We start from the raw sequence: 8,065 nt of genomic DNA on the forward strand, positions 1-8,065 counted from the left end.
TTCAGCATGGTTTTGGTCCGAGGTTTAAGCACAGACAAGCTCACAGAATGCCCTGATGCACTTGTGTACAAGGGTGACACAAGTTAAATTACCAAGTTACTAGAAATTAATGTTTTTGGGTAACTACAGGGGACTTTAATTGGAAACTATGTTAATCGTGTAGTAATTCTCTTTACCTCGTCTGCATTAGCTGCTGAAAACCAGGCAATTAATTCGTGTCATCAGTGTTGCTGCCGCTGCCTTCAAACACAAACCCGAGGAGCATTAGTTACTCACACACCCAGCAGTGGCCCAGGTTCTGAAAGGACTCCCACAAATCACCGACTCCTCACCTGCCTGACGGAGCCAGGCACGCACCGGCACCACAGACTCTCAGCTTTTCACCACCTCAGCACCTTTCCTCTCACTCCTCCCTGCCATTTCTCCTTACGAGGAGCCTTTCTCTCTGTGTTTATAATATTATCCTGACACCAAAGCCCATCACACCCCAGAGCTCTGCTGGAGGTGCTGGTGCTGCCCTGGGAGCTCAGGGCTGTAGGGTGGAGGATCTGTCTGTGACCTGGTTCTGCAGCTCCTCCATGGGGAACCCCCCACCAGCCACCACCTCCCTTTCCTCTGCAGCCTCTCCCATCTCCAGCCAAAGTCCCGACCTTTAAAATGCCCTCCAGGCACTCAGGAAGGGCAGCAGCTGATTTCTGACAGGTTTCCAACACCAGGCTGGGGGAGAAGCCCAGGGCACTGCTCTGTCCATGAGGCACAAGCTCTCAGGGATGGCTCTTGGGAAGGGTGAGGCTGGAATTCTGGGTTTGCCCGGTATTTACTCCTGAAATGGGAATTTCTGGAGTGGTTGTTTAGGAGAGGGAATCATTCACTGATGGTGACAGCTGATCTCAGAGGGAAGCAGAGCCTGGAGAATTGCAGCCCAACTTCTGGAAGGCCTGGAAATGGGAATATACTCAAACCATTATGAAGTTTGTTTCACAGAATCCCAGAATCCCAGACTGGTGTGGGTTGGGAGGGACCTTAAAGCCCATCCAGTGCCCCCCCTGCCATGAGCAGGGACACCTCCCACTGTCCCAGGGTGCTCCAAGTCCCTTCCAGGGGCTTTGTGATGCCTCTCTAACGATTTCTTTTCCCTCTCATCAGTCCCCGGAGCTGCAGCAGAGCTGGAAAACTGGGGCCAACCCGATTTGTTACTTTTGTCTTTTATGCTTTTTTTTGTGTTTTTTCGCTTTTTTGGCTTTTTCACCCCTCCAAACCCAGAAGCTTTGTCAGAGTGAAGCAGTTGAGTAGTTCAGTTGTGCCCAGTGGATACAGGGAAGGGATCTCCTGTTCCCTGCTAATCCCAGCAGGAAAATGGACTTGCTCCAGAGACCTGATTTATTTCCAGCCTTATTGACATCCTCTTAAAGGGGATGATGGAGTGAAAAGCAGCCATCAGTGAGTTATGAAAGGTCAATAATGCCACAAATGAACACAAACAGCAGGTTTGAAATCCAGCCCTCCCCACATTCTGTTTCCACAGCCATTTCATCCAAGGTCATTGGGCTTTCCCAGAGAGGCCAGAGCAGCAGGAGCCTACAAGAGGAGGCCAGGTTACTTCATGGCCCTTTTCCACCTTGGAGTTGATTATTATGGGGTGCATTCCCCCAGCCCTGCATGGGAGGCTGTGCAGCACAGCCAGGTACAACATCCAGCAGCATTTCAGCTCCTTACACCATCCCTAAACTGGGAGCCTCTGGCAGAACATTCCAGCAGTGCAGGGACAGCCTCCCACCAGCTTGGTTAGGCCATGCCAGCATCATATAAAAGGATGTTAAAATGCTGGTAACTTATTGGCATTGACAAAAAGGTGCAAAGAGGAATCTGAAGGTGTCAGGATCCAGCCCTGGGCACCCATGGTTTGACCCTGAGGTTTGGTGTCTTCACAAGATTCTTCTGCTGCCTAATTGGATGAACTGAGCTCCATAAACAGTTCCCTTCCCTGTTTGTAAGCAGTCCACGGGCAGCTGTAATTGTCTGAATCCACTGTGTGAATAGTAAAAAGAGCTTTACTTAATGACTGCAGCAGCCCCTGCTCGAGTGAGAGCTCTCTGGTATTTATCCACACCAGAATTCACGAGGCTTTTGTTTGCCATGAACACTCCTGCAAATAAAAACTTGCTCACTCTAATGTTTATGAATAAATGTGCTCGTAAATGCCATCAAAGCAAATCAGCAGGGTTTTATTTATGCAAGAAGATGCACAAATAAATGTTTGCTGTTTTCACCCAGCTCTGGTGGGTGTTTAGGGGTGTGTTAAAGCCAAGGCTTTGTGAGCTCTGCTCAGCACTCACACTTTATTCCTGCTCTCCATCTCCTCCTTCCCTACACTCTGATCCTGCCTGTGAATCCCTGTGCCCCAAGGGAAGGTTGTTAGAGTCAATGTTTTAGGGATTATCCACATCCAGCAGCTTGCTGGGTCAGTGGACAAGGTCATGGAAGGGACTGGGATCGCTTTTGGATGCCCAGGAGTGGGAGGACAGGAGGGAAAGGGGTTTGTGATCACAGCTTTGTGATGTTTGCATGGCACACAGCAGATAGCCAAACCTGCTTTTTTTGGCATATGCTGGCTCCTGGAGCAAGGTGGGGGTTCTGCCTAACACAGAAGTGTGGGAGGTTATTGCCATCCTGTCTCAATCAGTGCCCTAATTAAATATAGGAGAGGATTTTCTTTCTAAAATGTAAATGTCAAGCCTTGTTAAGGAAAATTAAAATGCGCTGAAATAAATGTGGTAGGAGCTGTGGAGGTGCTTAAGCAGAGTATCTGTATTTATTAGAAAGGGAACTAAAAAGGAAGTAATTTTGGAGCTCAATCCTTAAACAGGGCCATAAGGATTTTATGCCAATTTCCCTTCCAAATCTGCAGATAGGGACTAGTTCCAGGGGTGAATTCTATGTCCCAGCCTCTAAAAACTACGAAGGAGTATCATCTGAGACTCGCCTCTTTCCAGGATTTATCTGAACATATCCCTCCTCTTACCAGGATCGCTTGGGATTCTCTGCTGGCCACACTTCCTGCGAGTTGGACTTGAAAATTCAGGTAATTCCTTCCATTCCCTGTTCCCTGGAGTCCAGCAGAGCACAACAGCACAGAATTTAAACCTTCATTCAGCAATGGGATCATCCCCACTTACAAATGACCCTCTTTAAAGATATTTTTCTACTTCAGCCCACAGTGAGCCAGGACCAGAAGGTTCAATCAGAACCTGCAGCACTCAAACCCAAAGTCCTGGATGAGGATTAGGAAAATCAGAAAACTGTTTCAAAGGCTCATAGAGCAGAATTTAGCAGATCTCAGAGAGGCTTCAGCTCTGGGCTGTGATCTCAACCTGACCAAGGTCAAAACTTGGGATGTGTTCACATCTGGAGCAGGTGAGATGTGTCTGTCTGGCAGTGAGGAAACACAAAATAAAGCATTTGTTCAATACAACAAGCTCATGCCTTTGCAAATATATGAAGTTTTTTGCCTTCCCAGTCCAACTATTGGTTTGTTGTTTCCATGCTAATACAAATTCTTGTATTAAAAGGAGCATGGCCTTGGGTTCCTCCATCCGTATGGGAAAAAGTTACTTGTCTGATGGTAAACAAAGAACAGAAGAATTGATTCACTGTCCTCACTCTTAAAAAGATGGTATGAAGCCATAGTGAAGCAATTTTAATTGTGGCTGTGTAACACTTGCCATCAGTAAGATCACTTGTGTTCTGTTTTTAGGGATGGGGGTGCTCCGGAGCGCACGGGCCATTGGAAATGCAAAACATGACCGCATGTTCTCAGGGCTCTGGCAAGGCCACATGAAAGAGCACTTGTGCTGGGATGCTCAGCTCTGAGGGTATTCTCTGTTCAGCATGTATTTACAGAGATGTATGAATATTTGATTAATGAGTCATGGTCTCTGGAGAAATTTAATAACTGTACTGCTGTACAAAGGCAGCTCCTTCACTGTTAACACAGCTGCCAATAGTGTCACTGACACTGGAGCCCTTTCTGCATCTAATATGTGCTGGGGAGTAAATTCCTTCCCTACAAGGGAATCCATGGCACACATTATTCAGTTATCTGTTTTGAACTGTTGCAGGCTCAATTTACAGACCCTGATTTGTAAAGATTTTTCCAATGGAAACAAGCAGTGACACGTGAGCCAGAAAGCAGCAGTTTCACCAGGCTGTGGCGGGCCCAGAGTTACTTGGAGGGTCACTTCAAAAGGAGAGTTGCTTTAAAATTCCGTTTATAAAATGCAAAAGGAACAATGGATGAAGATATTCATGGAGAGCAGAGTGCCCCAGCAAATTCTTACTGCCTCCAAAACTGTGTTCAGTGGGATTTTAGAGGTTGTTCAGGGGTGCACAACTCACAGCATGGGCAGAGGTTTTCTCCCCACATGACACCGGACCAGAAGCGTTCTTCATTGTTGCTGAGCAGTTTCCCAAGGATAATTCACTGCTAATTTTATAATTTTCCCATTTTTATTCCTAATACTTATGAAGAGATCTATTTTCACTCAGGAAGTTAGGTGTATATTTTAGTGGTGTTACTCCAGCTCAACTGCTTTGAATAATAGGGGGGAAAATGTCAAAAAAAGATAAATTTAGTGCAGAGGCTTTCACTAGGAGCTTTAACTGCAGGTTAGAATTATACATGCTATGCAGAATTTCCTGCAACACTTCTCCTTTGGGCCACAATGCATTACAGCAGACGTATAATGAAGCTGCTATAAAATCCGTGGTAATTAAGGGGGATTTGACAGTAATTGCAACAGTGAATCAACTTAATTATTACCTGCTTCAAAGAGAGCTAACCTGATGTTATAATCTAACCTTTCCTACTTCTAAAATGAGAGATTAACCAAGTATATGTAGCATTTAAGAATTAAATCTGTTGAGATAGAATTATATTAATATACTTTTCCTATACATTTTCTGTACATGTGGGTACAAAGCAACCAAAGGAGCAGCATCAGAAGCTGACAAGCTGCAGACAGGCAGAGTGTGTGCATTCATAAAATAAACAGAGGTGAGCCAGCTCCTCTGCTGTCTGCTGAAAGCACAGGGACTGCAGTCAGAGCAGTGCTGGAAAATGCTCCAGCACACACCAGCCCAGCTCCCTGAACAGCCTCGTGCAGGAGTGCATTGTGTTTCCATGCTTAATTTCAACCAAATTATCCTGAAATAACCCAATATAACACTGGTCTCGTCGATTCTGGCCTGATCAATGCAGCTCTTTCAGCCCATAAATCCAAGCATCACTTTTGCTTTGTTTTCAGAGCTTTTTGAGATGTGTTACCTGAGAGCAGGGGGTGGCTGGGGCTGATCCAAACCCTTCTCCAAACTCTTCCCCAGTGCTGAGCCCGGCTGGTGCCTGCAGCTCCATGGCTGCAGCAGTTCTAGAAGGTGAGAGGTGCAATAATAAAGATTTAACAACAGCAAAATAGAATTAAGATAATAATATAAGAAAATTAGTAACATCAGCATCACCAAAACTTGCCACAACAACTTTCATGAGAAGTTCATCTGGAAAACTGACAAAATTCACTTCAGCTCTGCTCTGAGGAGGGTTTGATCATCCAAGTGAGGCACTGACTCGTGCAAGCCCTTAAAATAAATCTGCCAATGTTTATTTCTTGTTTTGCTGTGAAACAATGAATTAGAAAGACTTTGGTTTTTACATGTCCTGGCTCATAACATGCTGCAATTAATACCTAATTTTTCTTACCCTAAGCCCCAGCTTTCAGGCAGTTATCAAGTGGTGAGTGGACACACAGGTTACAGATGGCACCTGCCATGGGTGTGTGATTTGAAACTACATTAAACCCAAACCATCTGATCTTTAGGACATACTTTTACAAGATTACAGCAGATTAATCTGCCTCAAATAAAACCTGGAAGTTCACTAGGCTTTGAATAGTGTTGTACACTAAAAAACCATGATCCCTCCTACAGAAATAGGTTGAGTGAGACAGATACTGACATGGATGATTCAGGGAAAACACTGAAATTTCTCAGAATTTCTCCAATAATATTGACACTCAGTTTTCTTTTAGGGATTTTTTTTCATTTGGATGAATTCCATAAGTATTTTTTCTGCTATTTAACTTACTTTAAGAGACAAATGGACTGGCAGAACACACGTTCCAAAAGTTTGGTAAGTTTGACCTATATAAAATGCTTTAGATTTTCATTTGGAATTGTTTTGAAGAAGAAATTACCGAAAGAAATAAACACTGGGAAAAGGCTGAGATTCCTGAGAGCTCTCCACAAGCAGCTCCTCTCTGGAGCTCTGCAGCTCTCCCAACACTCATTCCATCTGCGGGAATGGCCTGGGATGGGTCCTTTTGTGCTCTGCTACATTTGGAATGTGCCTGAAGAGGGACAGGCTGCAGTGCCCTGTTCCTGGGGGCTGCTGGAGCACAGCTTCGGGGTTCCAGGTGCCTGTTCCTGGTGGCTGCAGTGACTCTCTGCTCCTTGGAAGGGGAGGAAATGGCAGACTTTAAATAACAAAATTTTCACCGATGCCTTGTGCTATTTTTACAACGCATTTCAGAATAAATGAGAGATTAACACTGAAAGAAGTACTTAAGGTGCATGCTCAGTAACTATTTTTTCATAATGTTTTAATGGATTCAGGGTTGAGCTCCACTAAAATCTGGATTTATTAGAAACGCTCCATGCATTTCAGTAGAGTTTTTCTCATGAATCTAGATATTTTACATTATTTCAATAGAGCTGACCCTCTGTTTCATTAGAAATGCTCCAATATAACCCACGGAGCATTTCTAATGATTCTGGTTTTACAGCAAATCCAAGGGTCAGCTGTACTGAAAACAATAGTGCTAACCTCTTGGTTTATTAGAAAAATGCTTTCTGTCTCAATGGAGCATTTCTAATAAATCAGATAAATAGGGATCTCCCACAAAAATGCTCTACTGGTGAAACAGACAAATGGGTTTGTTGTTATTCAGATTTTTTTAAAAAACAAAGATTGTTTCACTGACTTTTTTTGTTGCTTACTGTAGTGCGATCCCTTTCTATCCAGAGTTTGAGGCTTTACCACGCAAAGTAAAGTAAATATTCCTCACAATTCCCTCTGAAACAAGCATTGCCTCAAATTGTCAAGCATTTTTCACCTCACCCACGAAGTGTTTACAGCAAGGCCGACTTCCAGGATGGCTGTGTCGGTGCCAGGTTGGGATTCAGGGGTTTGGTGCTGTGCTCCAGGGTGTGCTGGGTCCTTTCTCACTGTGCTACACAGGAAGGGTGAGAAACAGCTCAGCACAGGGACCACCACTGGGGTTTTCAGGCCTTTAAGCTCCCTGTCTTTCCAAAGCTGTTGTAATCCAAGTGCCACGTCAGGCACAAGTCACAGTTTGTGGGATGCAGCTGTGGAGTCTCCTGCCCATCCCTGGGGTGCTGTGTGTGCCTGTACATGGGGAGGGTTTGGGGTACCTGTGCAGGGGTTGCTGCTGGCAGTAGCTGCAGTGGCAGCCTGGATGTGAAGCCTTCTCCAGCAGGGCTCCTTCTTGGCAAGAGAAGATCCTGCACTGTGGAGCCATCAGGAACAGGAATCCTGGGCATGTTCTGATGAACTTGTGCTGATCCAGTCCAGGAAGAGCAAATGCCAATGCTGTGAAATGCCAAAAAAAAAAAAAAAAAAAAAAAAAAAAAGCCTTGGTAAGCTGAGACAAAGCTTTCTGTTCAAGAGGAAAGGCCAATGAGATAATTTCAGTGACTCAAGATTTGGTTAGAATGTTCTGTATTTATGAAGTGTATTCTGTGCTGTCCAGATATTCCCCCCAGTTCCTTCAAGTGCATTCCCTGTTCTCTCTCTGTGAATTACAAATCCTCGGCTGCAGGCCAGTGAGCCTCAGCTGGAACAGGATTCCCATCCTCTTCCCCACACTCCCAACAACTTCAGGGAATCTGCTGACCACTTTCTGTGAGACCCTGGAAATAAAACATACTGCAGTGGTGACAAATCCACAAACCCAGAGACTCCACTTTAAAAATGATTGGTGTGTCTGAGTGGTCT

The sequence above is a fragment of the Pseudopodoces humilis genome, chromosome 10 (genome assembly GCF_049639895.1).
Source record: "Pseudopodoces humilis isolate 2021_Gansu_Grassland_sample_001 chromosome 10, ASM4963989v1, whole genome shotgun sequence".
Lineage (NCBI taxonomy): Eukaryota > Metazoa > Chordata > Aves > Passeriformes > Paridae > Pseudopodoces > Pseudopodoces humilis.